At 36.4% G+C, this 16,166-nt stretch overlaps 1 protein-coding gene across 4 annotated transcripts in view; it reads right to left on the reverse strand.

The window, feature by feature from the left end:
• LOC5575250 (diacylglycerol kinase 1) overlaps positions 1-16,166 on the reverse strand; it is a 655,530-nt gene that overhangs the window by 634,450 nt on the left and 4,914 nt on the right. For all 4 annotated transcript variants that reach the window (XM_021841863.1, XM_021841861.1, XM_021841864.1 and 1 more), the window contains exon 2: positions 5,272-6,214. The gene's annotated coding sequence lies outside the window, so the exon portion shown is untranslated. The remainder of the gene's footprint in view (positions 1-5,271; positions 6,215-16,166) is intronic.

Consider the following 16,166-nt stretch of genomic DNA (forward strand, 5'->3'; position numbering starts at 1 on the left):
ATGACCGCAAGCTGAACCAGATGGTGTTGGGAACCGTCAGAGCAAACACTGGACTATCCGACAATGAAATCGCACAAAAATTCGCTGCTGCTCGCAGTGCCGTTCAAAGAATTCGTTAGCGAGCAGGATATCATTCTTATCGAGACAGCAAGCAACCAAACAGAACGTTGAAGCAAAGTTTCATCACCAAAATTCGTGCTCGAAAATTGTACCAGCAGGTTTCAACGAAGTAACAAGGATGCCTGCTCATCGATGATGAATCCTACTTCAAAATGGATTTCGGGAAGCTTCCTGGACAAATATTGTACATAACGACGGCACGAGGAGATGTTCCTGTGAAGTTCAAGTTTGCTCTCATGACAAATTTACCAAAAAAAAAAAACTGGTGATTTTACAAGGGATATGCTGTACAAGGGAGAACGCCTCAAAAACCACGTACCGTAAAATGGGGTAACGTTGATAATGCGGGTAACTTTGATAGTGCGAGACCCACGACATACTTAACGAAATAACAAAGTTTCTGTTAATCAGTTAAGCAAAATGAATGCAAAAGTATAGAGTATTAATATGACACTTCAGGTCAAAGCTATTTTCGTTGGAATGTACTTGAGAATTTATATGCAAATATTAAAAAATTATAAGATTTTAGCATTTTTGAAACGTCTACAAACAATCTGTTCTACAATCACTATTTGTTGAAGTAATAATGAGTTCGTCACTTATCCTCGACAGCCTAGTTATAGTAGAACATGAATTCGGTCTCAAATCTCTTATCGAAAACCATTTTTACAAACTGGGACCATTTTTATAATCTAAGTCAGAAATTTCTATATAGCGTTAAACGCCTAGAGGTTTGTAACGCCCTTCAAATGTTCCGTAATACATTCAATTTTGTTCGATTTATACTCCATTATCAAAGTTACCCTAAAACAGAAAACCGACTTTCGATTATATGAAAAACTAGAAATCCATTCCGAATAAATCTATTTTTCAATCAATCAACTGAAATCGATAGTTAGGATATTAGTAGTCGTTTTAAAAATATAAATTATAATTCTTTGAAACGGCTTGCCTTAATATTCAAGTTTTCTTCGAAAAAAAAAACTATCAAAGTTACCCCGTTTTACGGTACTACTTTTCATTAAAGCCAAAAAAGGTCCCTTCTGGACACTTTTTTCAAATGGGCGAAATTGACAAAGACGTCAAAATAAAAAATCTGCAAATGAAATTTCCCAACAGATTATCAATTCTCTATTTTTCATAATACATATTTTTGACCCTATGTGATTCGTGTTCTCCGTAAGGTCTTTTATCAGATAACCTAATTTGGAACATATTTGTTTAAATTTTGCATTAAAATTTTGAGGAAAATATGGTAACGTCCATTTCTGAACATCGTTTGTGATTGCGCCCTTCAGCATAATCGCCATTTGTCAAATCATAAATCCAATTGCGCCTCTCAGCCGAGTCCAATTGGTAAACCATCTGTCAAATTCGCCTGTTTGTTTTGCTTTTTGTTGAAAGCAATTCTCGATTACTTTTTCAAATCGGCGTAAGTAACTTCCATACGGTTTTGAGAAAATTAATTCAGAAGAATAAAAAACTAAAACTCTTTTAAAATGAATCACCTTTTAAACATTTTTTCGACGTGTACATTGCTTAAATTTTGCATACAATGAGCTCGCGTTCAAAAACTATGGAGTTCCTATTATTTCACACAAGAATTTTTATGTCAAAATGATAAGCCGTTTTATTCAGTTACTTGCGACGTTTTTCTACCAGTGTAAAGTCGACTCAAGAAGTGTTTTGTTTTGATTCGTGGTTAAGTCACTTTGTCTCTCCATACAGCGGGGCGGCGAAAGTAGTGGTTAGGTTGTGAAAGATGAAAATCTTACTTTCGTCGTTTTGTAAATCCGAAAATTAAACGTTCTAAAAGTGAAAATTCGAGTTGGTTCAGAGCGAAACGTGTAGAATTTCGTCTGCAAAACACGTAGGATCGATAAAGTAAGTTTGTATACTTTTTTGACTTGAGTTTATATGAATAAGTTTTCAAGAATTTTAGTTGCGCCCTTCTGCTCGAATTTGTTTTTGAAGTACTTTTAATAGTTAAAGGCTCAAATCAACTGAGAAAATCGATATTCTTTGCTGGTAAAATCACCGCGCCCCTCTCATCCAACAGGAACAACCCGCGTAGGTGCACTAGCCGTTGTCAGTAGCAGCCGAAGGTAAGTGTTCTAACATCCCATCGTCGATTGGATACCGTCAGAATCTTTGCAAACAACTTCAGCAGAAGTTATGTTTTTCTTACAGCAAAGAACATTTACATTCCTACTGAGCCTCGTCCACCGCCGGAGGATGAGTCGGTATTCCATTTTTGCTGCTACTATCGTTTATATCGGCAGGTGTTGCACAGGATCACCTGCGACGGATACTTAGACGGGGACATTTTTCGAAACTCTACATTACTGGAGGTATGTTACGAATTCTCTCATTTTTTATTAATCTGGTGCAGGAATCGAATGAGGGACTACGTTGTATCAATATGACTGCCATACTATTCTCAGGATCATTTCATTCGGCTGATCAACAAGCGCGAATATGATACCAAAACATTCCACCATAATACCTCTCAAAATAACATGGTTTCTACATCTATGTTTTGGGATATGCATGTAATCGTACTAAACTTACATTAAGTAGCTGATGTAATAAATTATGGCATGATTTTTCGGAAAACAAGCTCTAAATTTAACAAGAGCCTTAAATTGAATGTAGATTTCAGATAAGCCCTTTTGTCATCGTTGTTTAGTGTGGGAGGAAATGGGCGAAATTTCACGCTAAGGAAAACCCTTTCGAAATTCAATTACGCCCAATTGTTTTTTTTTTTTATGATTTACTGCACGTAACACAAAAAAAAATGAAGTTTTGTGGTTTTTCTTGCAAGTACGATACAAAATGATGCCAACCCAACCTTTAACTTAATTTGTTTATTTTTGTTAGTTTCGCCCCTTTGAAAAAAGTGGCCAGCCTTTTAGTTTTGGCCAGATTTAGCGAGTTGCCACTACAGCCGGGACATCATCTAGTGGTACCACGATTATAACGTAGAATTCATCGATAAAAACATAAATCCACCCATCAGCCCAATACTTCTTAAAATCTCGCATACTCTGAGATAACGCCCTAAAAGCCATTGGTAACCACGTGTGTAGCTCGTTGTTTCTGAGCAAATGAAAGAATAAGCATCCAAACCAACATCATGGGCAGGTAGATAATGACCCTTTCTTCCCCATAGCGTTGTTAAATAACATGAAAATCCATTCAAATGCTCAGAAACAACGAGCTACACACATGATTACCAATGGCTTTTAGGGCGAGATCAGAAGCTATGCGAGAAATATTACTTTTGCCATACAGTTTCCATGTATTCCATCAAGATTTTTTCATCGATTTTTTTCCTTTACAAGGATTTTTCCCGAACACCATTCAGAGATATTTTTTGGAAAATCTATAAACATGGTGATAGCTATCCTCCAAAAATGTATGTCACAAATACCACTAAAATTCTTGCAAAATTAACATCAATTGCTAAAAAACTGAATCGAGAAGTTTTTTTTTTAACGAATTCCTTTTGAAAATACTCCAGGAATTCTTTCACATCCCTGGCAGAAAATTAAAAAATCCTAAAATTAAGGGTTTTTCTGCTGAGTTTTTAGTGGTGTTCTTAGATTCGCAATTTTCGAATATTTGGAAAAGTCATGAGAAAAAAAGGTGAGGGGGCTTGTGTACAAGACTCGAACGCATGACGTTAACTACGCCAAGTGATTTTCTGAATTTGAGTTTTAGTCGATTGTCATAGTTGCAGCCTTTTAGTTCAAACTCTAACATAATATCGAGGACCCAGATAGCCGTAGCGGTAAACGCGCAGCTATTCAGGATGACCATGCTGAGGGTCGTGGGTTCGAATCCCGCTGGTCGAGGATCTTTTCGTAAAGGAAATTTTCTCGATTCCCAGGGCATATCAATCGGCAAAGAAAGCTCTCAGTTAATAACTGTGGAAGTGCTCATAAGAACACTAATCTGAGTAGCAGGCTTTGTCCCAGTTGGGACGTAACGCCAGAAAGAAGAATAAGAAGAATATCGTGACGGCCGCAACATTTTAGATTTTCAATCGACACTCAGTGTATTGCCGCAAGACGTTGTTAACGTCAAAATATATTAGAGCACTTCCTATGGATTAATTCCTAGACAAATCAATGTGAGATATCATGTAAATTTTGCTATAGGGAAAGTGTACCAGTTATGGACATAGTGGTTCCCTATTTGGCCATAAGTGAAATTCGGATAGCTTTTACATTTTTAATCTTTTTGAATGTTTTAACATCAAGATACATCCTATATCTTACTGCTAAAACACAAAAAAACTTTTCAAAATGTTGAGACATTCAAAATATCACGTATGGCGAAATAGGGAACCACTATGGCCATAACTGGTACACCTACCCTAATTCCTGGAAGAAATCAAAATATAACACTAGGTATACTTCTGGATGAATATTTTCAAAATCTTAATTAACCCTTAAAAGCCCGAGACGAACTTTCAATTTTTAACCTTCAGTCGTCGCGCGGTTTGCCACCGTCAGAACCATCACGTTGTGCACGAAAAGCTAGGTTTTTTTCAACAGTGTAGATCAATTAATTCGAAATAAGTTTTGAAGTAAATGCGCTTAGTTGGTCTTACAGCGGATGAATTCTCAATCAGATTTTTCATCGCCAGATAATCCTTGATCTGCTGAATAACTTTGCCGAAGATACCAACCTTCTAGCTCATTTGGATGTTGAGATATCCGTTTGACACCAATTTTGGACCCCTCCTGTCCACCCTTTTCCGTTGCCTAGAGAAGGGAGAGGGATCAGTGGGGATGTCTCACCCAAGGATGGTAAGACCAACTAACCGTATGTACTTCAAAATTTATTTCAAATTTATAGATCTACTATGCTTCGAATTGTGGTCATTCAAAAATTCAAGGTTCTTCGATGACCCTTTGTCGTACCACATTAAAATTGTTGCGTAAAGTGAATCAGTTTCTTGTAAAGATTTGAAGAGAGCAACGATTAAGAAAAATCGACCCTTATAAAAAATCAATGTTAATTTATCCAAGCAAAAACTTTCATTATGTCTTAACGATACCAGGATTGAGGAATAAAACATATAATGTCAAACACAGAACATAGTCAATTTTATAAGTTTGAAGTGATGTTCATTTACGTTACCAGTTATTAGTTTTAAGCGTGTAAGTCACGCGTGATCCATCAAAATACCGTTCGAAACGTGCTCCGCTACTAACTGCACTCAAAGAATGTGAAAAACGTCGCGAAACACTTTTGGCCACCTAGATTGCCCAAATAACCCATTATGGGTCATCCACCACCCAGCCGTCGACGGACGGTTCCAAAAATCTTCTCTCGGTTATCTTCTTCCTTCAACTGACACCGCGAATGAAGATCACTGACACACTCCTCTGCTACTACTGACACCCCACCCACAATTGGAACATGAAACACACGCACGAACGCCGGACGGGTCGCGAGCCGCCTTCTATCTTCAATTTATTACGGACAAATATTTCAATTACGACCGTAGATTACACTTGCCCACAGCACCTACACACTTGTCACTTGAGAGGAATCTTCTGTTCTTCAGACTAAGTGGGCATCTCCTACTGGTTCACTGACTGACACTTTCCTTCTAGATACTGGTACTTTGGCCAGCTGTGCAATTGCGAACACGACTTCACACTCCGGGATCACGACACTAACTACGGAACGGACAATTCTGCACTAGATGGTTCCTTCAGCGTTTTTGGCATCCGTCTTCGTGCACACCGTGCACTGGAGTCCGTTACTCTCGTCTTCGTGAGAAATGGTTGGCTTTGGTGCTACAGAACTCTTTCTCTTGCCACACGTGTGCGTGAATCTCACGAGCGTTATTGGTGCCACTCAGCAATCAAAAAACGGATGGAGGGGTTTCTCACGAGTGAGTAACGTCTTTATCGCGTGGAGAGATGATAACGCTCATGTAGAGACGGCGTAGTGTGAAATCTGGAATCTTCACTGTTCAGGATACGGCACGCACGTTGACGTTTTGGCACGCGATGTGCCAATTAACGAGTTTGGATGCATCTTGGGGATATGGTTGATATTTATGAATGGATTCCTGAAAAACGAAAATAGACAGTGATTAATTAATTAGCAAAATCTTTATGCATACAATTTTTAACCAACTTGTGTCTGAGATGGGGACGCATGGTATATTGTTCTTAGTGGAGTTTAGAACTATGCCTTCTCCCAAAGTCTGAGGGACTGCACAAGCTTTCCAATGTTTGTAGGGAAATCACTGTTAGAAAAAAAAAATCAATGCATTCAAATGGTCATAGTGTTTACCCATCTGTTCTTGTGGCTTAGAGCTACACTGATACTGTTGGGTACATTCGTCAAATTTGTATAAGACTGTTTTGTAGAAATTGAAAATCTTTAGCTAAAATAATTAAGCTGGCGTCACTGGATGTAGCGATTTCTTTAATCACCTTATTGTATGCCGTTCAAAATCTAACACTGAACCCAATTAAATACAAGTTTCATATGGAGTAATCAGTTGTATATCTGTTTGAGGCCCTCTTGTCGCATCGATCACAGTTCCCTAACCGAAGATTATTTGTATGCGGAGAATAGAGTGATGGAGAGTAAAAATCAAGATTTAGAAGGCAATAACGTAGTTTGAAAACCAGTTCAGTCGATTTAGATATTTCTATAGTATTGGGTAATAGAGTCCTAAAGCCCTGCTCCAATTTAAGTACCAAATGCTTATGTTTAGGCCAGAAACTCATGTTGACTTGATTTTCAAGTGTTTTCCTTAGCAAAGCCCAACAGTATTTTTTTTCTGTTCTGTCACACCCTTTGGTTTAAGCTCAAATTTTGGGTGTATTTTTTTTCCGTGCTCCTCCAGATATGTCAGTAGGAACAACCCCAGTATAAGCACTTTTTAAAAACTATAATCTCAGTGGAAATTTGTCGGCGAAGTGAACGTCAAACATGATCAAAAGTGTCAGGCTTCAAATTTGAAGTTTAAATATGATGATATTATTCGAGCGGGAAAATTTGCCAAAGTAATAGCAAAGATATGCTTTTTCGTATTATTAAAAATAAATGAAGATTTGATAAAACAAAAATAGAATTCAATTGTGACGCCTCGTTTCCTCCTAATGCTGCTACTTATATAAACTTTTACATTGTCAAAATCGCAGATACTGGGATCCAATTTGTAAGAGTACCTGTATTGAAACAAAGTAATTTTCAATTCCCATTTTTCACATCCAATAATGTGCATGAATCCTCTGATGCCTTACTGTACACCAAGGGTTTCCGGCCTTTTTGGCACGCGAAGCACTTTTCAAAAAAAAAAATTGCTACGCGGAGCACCGGTTCTTCATTGTTACTTTGTTTGATATCACGATTTTTTTTAAATGCTAAATCGACCCTATAACTCCAACGAAAATCGTTAAGTTAGATTTATGTCTGTCAATCTTCCATTAATTTTGATTTTTCTGTAACCTAAAACGATTTTTTTAATTGAGCACACTGCTAAATTTTAATGATTTCCTATGACAATAAGGCATCAGAATGAAACTGATTTCGTGAAATATTTCAAAACGGCAGAATTACTTTGGTTGAGAAATTTTCAGACTTTTTTGTTCTGACGAGTTATTATAGCGATATATTTCTCTTTAAAGCTTTTATTTATGTGTCTGAATGGGTTTACCACAAATTCAACACTATCCGAAATATTCATCGGTTTGATAAAAATCTTGAAATTTTCCTAATTTTGTATCACGGTGTCAAAATTCGATTATAATCGAAGTGTCATGTCATGCCTCAGAATTTTTTTGGACAAGTATGATCCCAACACTCACACTCTGAAAGTTTCGAATAATTCTCTGGAGAAAATTAAAATTCTTCAAGTTTTGTTTTCCATATTAATTTCATGAAAATTCAATAAAACTGTCCCATACGAAATGTGTGGAAAAACTTTCACCGACAGGATATATTTTACCTTTCAGCTACAATGTTCAGCCTAAGTGCTGAACGTTTTCGTAAAAATATACAAGATAAATTAAAGTTCAATAATGGTAGAGATTTTGACACTATGTAAGACTCGTAAAAACTATGTTCCGTCTTCCACCATAACGTCAAAAGCATCATCATAAGGCGAAAATGAATTAATACCACTTCTAAATTTCCAAGAGCACAAAACTTGAGAACATAACAGCTATTTCAAATGATAATTCGATCGATTCACTCTAAGATTATTTTACCGATTCCAGTCCATCTCATAAGCTGAACGTTCGGTAAAAAATAACTTAACAATCTATGAAAAGGTTGAACAAAGAAAAAAACTCGAAAATGCACCAACCGGGAATTGAACTTTCGACCTACCGATCAGGAAGTAGGCGTGTTGCTTCTACGCCAGATTTCACTGATTATTAGTGGTGTGCAAAAACTGAATCAAAAGGAGCTCGTGCTTGCCAGAGCTCAAATGATGTCAAATGATTTCACAGAAATTCAGTTAAAATCATGCTGTCACTGAACTGTTTGTTAGTATTTTACAGGATGACGGTAAATTTGTTTGCTTTCACGAGTTTTGTCGCTTAAATAGTAGATTTTACAGAAAAATCTGTTTTTGTTTTGGTTCACAGTTCAAAGTTGGTGATTTTTTTTCACAGTATACCCTGCTGCTGTGAATTGTTGGACGTTTCGAAAACCGAACATTCGCCTTTTTAACGGTATTTTTTGGATTGAATTCCAAGTTTTTTTCGCTTGAGATAAATAAAAATACATAAAAAATACATCATTCATAAAAATTGACAAAATAATCATTTTAGAATGTTTAAAGCCGGGATTTGAATCGTCCGGGTAATTCAAACATCACCGTACTGCGATTTTTCTAAGTTTATCAGAACTTATCGATCAAATTTCTAGAGCGATCGGTTTTTTTGTCGCTTAAATTTATACTCTTGAAATTTCTTGATATGGCTTGGTTTGGTATAATTGAAAAAGTGTTTTAAAGCAAAAAGATGAGGTATTTCAAAGCAATGGTTCAAATTTTCAAAACTCTCGCGGAGCACTTGTCAAGGCTTCATGGAGCACCAAGTGCTCCGCGGAGCACGATATGAAAACCGCTAATTGAATTGGTTAAGAACATTATGAAAAGTTCCGCCAGAGAACTTTTTAGAAATTCTTTAAACGTTTCACCAGGATAGCCCTCTACATACCTATCATATATAAATCCCAATTGTTAAGATTTCTTCAAAAATCAATTTGATGTTGCTCTCGAAAATAATTTTTTGGAATGTCTTCAAAAAATACCTTCGCCAGTAAATTAAAAAAAAACGAACATTCCTATTAAGTTAAACAGAATAGTTCAACAGTTCTTTCAAACACTCTACCGTGAAAATACTCAAAAACTTCCCGAGCAATTTGTTCAGGAATTTCTTCAGAGAGTTATATATTTTTTATCCTGGGAGTTCGTCCTAGGATTCTTATGATAAATTCACCAGAGATTCATCCAAGTATTTTCTAGAGATTGTTTCTATAAAGAGCACTTATATTTATTCCTGGTTATTTAATGCCTGGTGATTAAATGTCTCCAGAAATTCCATCAGGTATTTTTTAAGGTTCCATAATTTTTTCCGAATTTGAATCCCGGTATTCTTGCATAATATACATCTAGAAACCTATCCACTATCAGTTATTGTTCAAAAACTGTTTCAGGAATACCAAAATATTGTTTAAAGGATTTTTTTACAAATTCACTCCACGAATCACTCCAAATAAATACCAAATTTATATCAGTTTTTTAGTATAACACATACAGAAAATGTTTTAGATGAACTTGTTTAGAAATTTGTTAAATAATTTCAGCTCTAATTGAGTTCGGAAATATATACTGGATTCGTGTCGAAAAGTTCAGCAATTTATCGTCGAATTTCTGAAGCTTTTTGACCACACAGAAATGCTTAAGTTGGATTTGTAAGATGCACTTTAAAACTTCTTTTTTATTTTTTCTTCGTCTTTTGTGATGGACAATAATTGGCGTTAAAATTTTTGACATTTCACTGCATGTTTTTGTATCTAACATCTTCGAAATCTTCTGCGAACAGATTGATGTAGAAACCTTTTTTTTTTCTATTTGCAGAAAATCCAAACAAACTCCTCAGTAGGGACTGTTTTTAATTATTGTAGTTGAACTGTGCTGCCCATAACTGCATAACAGTCACTTCGACATTTTTGACAAATTGGAGTTAATACCGTGGAGAGTCATCAAATGGTAAATACTTTCGATCAACTTAGTGAAATCAAATTTTTTTTTTGTCACATTGTTAATAATAACCGCATAACAGTCACATTGAGATTATAAATATGCCTTGTAATGTAACAGCAATGAAATTTCTATCAGAATTATTTTTTGACTATTCACCTAGTATTAGAATTCTTCCGAAAGAGGTGCACTTTGCGAAAAAGGACCACGTAATTATTGAGCTGAAATCGAATTCAGGTTAACTTCTGCGTTCATGAGTCCTCTCATTAGAGTGGTAACGCACCCCAACTAGAGATCGGGAGTCGTGAGTTCGATTCTCACTGAGAAGACGTGTAACTTTTTCGCATATCTTCACATCAATTTGTCCATCTAATACAATTGCAAATTATATGTAATGTTTAGCTTTTCGGTAGTTGTTAAACTTCCACTCGGCTGGTTAGCCGTAAACCACGATTCATAATTAAAAACAAGGCGTATTATATAAATCTTTTATCATACCCGTCACAAATAAGTGTCATTCAGCCACCACTAGCAGTTTAAATGAGGTATTATATGCTGCAATAAAGCTGGTTTTGTAGCCACAAAGTTTTAACTTTATAGTTTGTCTCTAAAAGGTTTTGAAAACAAGTAAAAGCTGGCATACTAAATATCATCTTCTAGCAACGTTAAATGTCGCCTCTACTAATCATAGCATTCACGTAACTGTCATAAAACATTGATAAATCCACACGAATGCCAAATTGCTGTGGAATTGTTACTTGGGAAGAGTACAAAATTGGAGACGATATACGTGCATGTGCCGTAATGCTGCATGCAAAATGTAAGTAGATCGCCTCCACTATCGTACTCCAATACTCTCTACAGTGTGCTCCATTTGAATTGACATTTCTCTTCAACTGCGTACTGCGATCAAAGAAAAATACCTTTCTTGAGTATTTCTTGCTCTCACGCATTGACATACGTAATTACTTTTCATAATGGATAATTTCGTAATGTTAGATTTTCTGAATGTAAAGCTAGGAGGAAATTTATGAATTTCTCGGAAAATTTGCTGAAGAATTTTTGATGGCCTTTCACATATCAGTACTAAATTGATGATCGCGTTCAATTGGACCCAGAATGTCAAAAACACTACTTGATGTAATAGCGAAGAATATTGTAGAAGATTGTACCATGATCAAAATTGATAAAGTTTGTGTTTTAACCATCTGAAGTATATCATGCAATACTGCATGTATTTCTTCAACATAGCTTGGAGGTAGCCACTAAGCGCATCATAGCCACCTATGACGCTAGGCCAGCTGAGGCACATGTCGCATGCATATAAGTGACTGTACGGGAGTGCTGATCCAAGCCTAACATTCAACAACTTAAAGAGTAATGAAAATGAGATTAAATTCAGATACAACCTTCTGCAATAATGTTCATTAGGGTATCAACTAGTGTATTTGTCATTCTGGGCTTATTTGAACGTGAACAATTAGTATACGGAACGAAAAAGTGACATAGGGTCAATTTTCAATATATTTGAGACGAATATCCCATACAATCTTCAAATCGAATGCGCCAGCTGGTGGAGCAACCAATTGAGTTGAAATTTTGATAGAGCGTTTCTCTTACCCTAAGGCTCATATCTAAGGGGTGCCCCGTTGAGTTTTACAACTTTTTTGTTTAAGGGCCAGTCTAATCAGTAGCCATACGTAATTCTGCAATATTTCAAAACTTCTTGAATTTATCTTCTTCTTAAAATTCTTTAAAGTGTTTCTATGAATGTGTGAAAAGATGTTTTGTGAATAAATGAGAAACAAAAAAAATGTTGAAGTAGATAGAAACAACAGATGGACAACGGAACAACTCAAGTTGACAGAGTAATGTAATAAGTTGACCTCTAATAAATTAAACAAAATCTCAAGAAGTTCAGTCAAAGTCTTCTTCACAAATTATCCTTGAAATCTAGCAGGAGTTCTGGATTCCCCTGAATTATGCTCTGGGAATTCCGCCCATGAATTGCATAAAATTTCAACTCCAGAAGTTTTCAAGAGATTTGTAGCTAAAGTTTTGAAGCCGTCCTTTGATATTCCTTTTTTTTTTGAAAATGTAGTTGGGAGTTCAAGGAATAAGTTTATTCATGCAAAATTACTTAAAAAATGAAGCAAAATCAAAGAAAGAATTATTGCTGAAATAAAAAAAAAACTACAGTCATTTTTTGGACTTCTTCATACCATCCATCTGAAAATTGAGCCAGGCTAAAATTCCATGAAAAGATCTGACATGAAAAAAAAAATTGGCAAAAATTCCTATTGTTCAAGAAATTCCCTCAGTAATTTTGTCAATAATTTGAGATTTTTAGTGTCGATCCTGGGAATCCAGTGTGGATCCTAGGATCTTGGGTCTCCGATTTGCATCCTGGTATTTCAGAGTGGATCCTTTGATTCCAGTGTGGATCTTGGGATTGTAATGTGGATCGCAGAACTCGGGAATTTAGGGTTCTAATGTCAATCCTGGTATTTCAGTATGGGTCCTTTGATGACAGTTTGAAACTTGGGATTGTAGTATGGATCTAGTGTTTTCAATTTTCCCGGGATTTGACTTCCCGGGAAACGGGAAATAAAATTGACATTTCCCGGGAATTCCCGGGATCCCGGGAAATCCTTAATAACCTGTAAATTAAGCTAATTTTATGCAGTTCTTTAATTTTGTTTTTATATTTAATGTATATTATGGGCCCTATTTTATAAGTCGAGTCGATCGAAATGACTCGACTGTAGTCACTGTCGTCCAAAACATTCGCTCGACACGCCTCTGTCACTCGAATTTTTCGTCAGTTGTCGTTCTATGTGACCGGATTACTATGGCAGTCGACGCGTGACATCTGAAATACGCATGCTTACCTTGATCGACAATGACTACAGATGAGTCACTTGAATTTGCTCGATTTTTAAAATAGACCCCTATATTTTAGAACAGTAAATTGGCACGATTGTTTCTCTTATTTATGAGTAATTTATTTATGTTTCTACAAAATATCTGTTGGCTTCGTTTTTTGATAGTTGAAGCCTTCATCAGGTGATGCTAGACAAATCATCTTAAATTCAAATCTCGCGAAACATTACTAAAGGACCTATGTACATATGAGAGATTCTCTCCTCTCTCGCTCTCTTTCGATTATAACAGTGGAATACTAAAGCTTTTGGGAAATTTTTCACTACAGATCGAAAGGCAATTTCCTTGACTAGCGTTTCATACAAAAAACGCAACAGAAGAGGTTAATGTGACTCAGTTATTGATCAAAGAGAAAGTAAACAAAGAGAGCCTCTCATTTGTACATAGGTCCTTTAGTAATGTTTCGCGAGAAATAATACTTGCCAATATTTAGGAGTCTATTTTGTAAATCGAACCATTTTATGTGACTCGTCTGCAGTCACTGTTGAACACAGTAGGCATGCATATTTCAGTAGTCACCCATCGACTACCATATTAATCCTGTCACATAGAGCTGTCGAATGATTCGAGTGACACAGTCGTTTTTTTTTACAGTGACTCCAGTCGAGTCGTTTTTGATCGACTCGACTTATAAAATGGACCCCTTAATCAATCATTTCGAACACTATAATAAAAACCAACTAGAGCCTTTCGTTAAAAATTGTGACTGTTACATTTAATAGAAACCGTAAGCGAGATGGATCAACGAGGTCCGTGCTCGTATAGAAAGCAACAGAAATATATAAATCATAAAAAGTCTATGAACCTACTCAAATCATGGAATAAATCCCTTACAAGTTCCTTTATATTGTATTGCATATGAACTTTCTTGGAAAAACATACGTCAAAAATATATGCATTTATTAATAACTATTTTATTACGAAAATAACACCAATAAACATCAAAATATAATAAGTAATCTAGTGAGGACATTTGTTGGTATGATATAAAAAGTAACTTGTGTGATAGTTTACTTGAATATATATGCTCAATTCTTCATTGAGACAGAGCTTCCCGGGAAATACGGGAATCCCGGGAAACAGAAAATCATTTCCCGGGAAATGGGAATCCCGGAAAATCTCATTTCCCGGGAAATGTTCCCGGGATTGAAAACTCTATATGGATCGTAGAACTTAAGTGAAGGTCCTGCGATTGTGATGAGGATCGCAGGATTTAAATGTGGATCTTGGGATACCAGTGTGGGTTCCAGAGCTCCAGTGTGGATTCTAGAATGTCAGTGTGTATCCCTATATTCCAGTGTATATCCGGAGATGTAATGTAGTTTGTAGGAATGCTGATATTTCAGTATAGATCTTGGGATTATAGTGTGGATACTGATATTCAAGTGTGGGTCCTAGGATTTCAGTATGGATCCTAAGAAGATCCACACTGGGGATTCTGGGCATCCAGTAAGGAAGTTCCATTTCTGGTGTTACAGTATGGATCCTGGTATTCCAAAATGGATCCTAGGATTGTAGCGTTGATCGTGGAATTCCAATGTGGATTCCCAGATTTTAGAATGGATCCTGGTATTTCATTGTTGATTCTGAGATTTCAGTGTGGATCCTCGTGTTTCAGTGTGAATCCTGCTATTCTAGTGTGGATCCTGGGATTTCAAAATTGATCATGGGATTTAAGTGTGATTGTTTGGATTTCAGTGAGGAAGCAGGGATTTCAGTTTAGATTCTGTGGTATAATTTTATTATGGATTTTAGGAAGCAGAGTCGGAAAATGACAAAAATATGTCAAAAACAAAAATTGTTTTTCACATTTTCTATAGCAGATTTAATTTTGGAAAGCATTGTCAACTACAGTCGAATATCATGATGATTAAGACAGGCTCACCAATAATATTTTTTCAGGGGGCGATGAAATTCACAAATTTTTAATGTCATTTGAATTGAAATTCGGTGTGTATCTTGCTATTGCATAGATTCTGGTATTCCAGTGTGAATTTTAAGATTGTAGCGTAAATCTTGGGATTCCAGTATGGATCCTAGTTATGAAGTGTGGGTCCTGGGATTTCAGGGCAGATACTGGGATTCCAGTCTGGATTCTGGAAATTCATTGTGCATCCTGGGCTTCCAGTATGGATCCTGGATGTCAGTGTGGATTCTGATATTTCAGAGTGGATCCTAGGATTCCAGCGTAGAGCCTGGGATCCCAATGTGATTCTTGGGATTCCAGTGTGAATATTAGGATTTCAGTAGAATAGATTCTGGGATTCCAGTGAGGATTCTGGGATTCTAGTGTGGATGATGGGAATCTAGGATGGATCCTAGTGTTCCAGTCTGGATCCAAAGATTTCAGTATAGATCCAAGGATTCTAGTGTGGATAATGTTACTTTAGTATGGATCCTAGGCTTCTCATTTGGGTGTTGGGATTCCAGTGCTGTTAGCTGTATAGTCAACTCTCCCTTACTCGATATTCCGTATCTCGATATCGAGTTAAAGAAGCATATTAAAAGTTGGTTTTCATGCCTACTTCGATGATCCCTTGGATCGCATTTGCACTGGTTTTGTGTCCAATAACTCGATAACTCCCTTCAATATCGAGTTATGAAGATTTACTATAAATCTTCTGAAATATAAGTGTAGATCCTGAGACGGTACTATGGATCGTAATTTGTCAGTGTGGATCTTGTGATTCCAGCGTGGATATCGGGATACCAGTGTGAACCCTGGTATTCCAGTTTGGATCCTGAAATTGTAACGTTGTTCCAGATTGAAACCTGAGATTTCAGTAAGGATCTGGAGATTCCACTGTACACTTTGGGATTCCAGTGTGGATCCTGGGATTGGAACATGTAT

This window comes from Aedes aegypti, chromosome 2 (assembly GCF_002204515.2).
Source record: "Aedes aegypti strain LVP_AGWG chromosome 2, AaegL5.0 Primary Assembly, whole genome shotgun sequence".
NCBI classification, from domain to species: domain Eukaryota; kingdom Metazoa; phylum Arthropoda; class Insecta; order Diptera; family Culicidae; genus Aedes; species Aedes aegypti.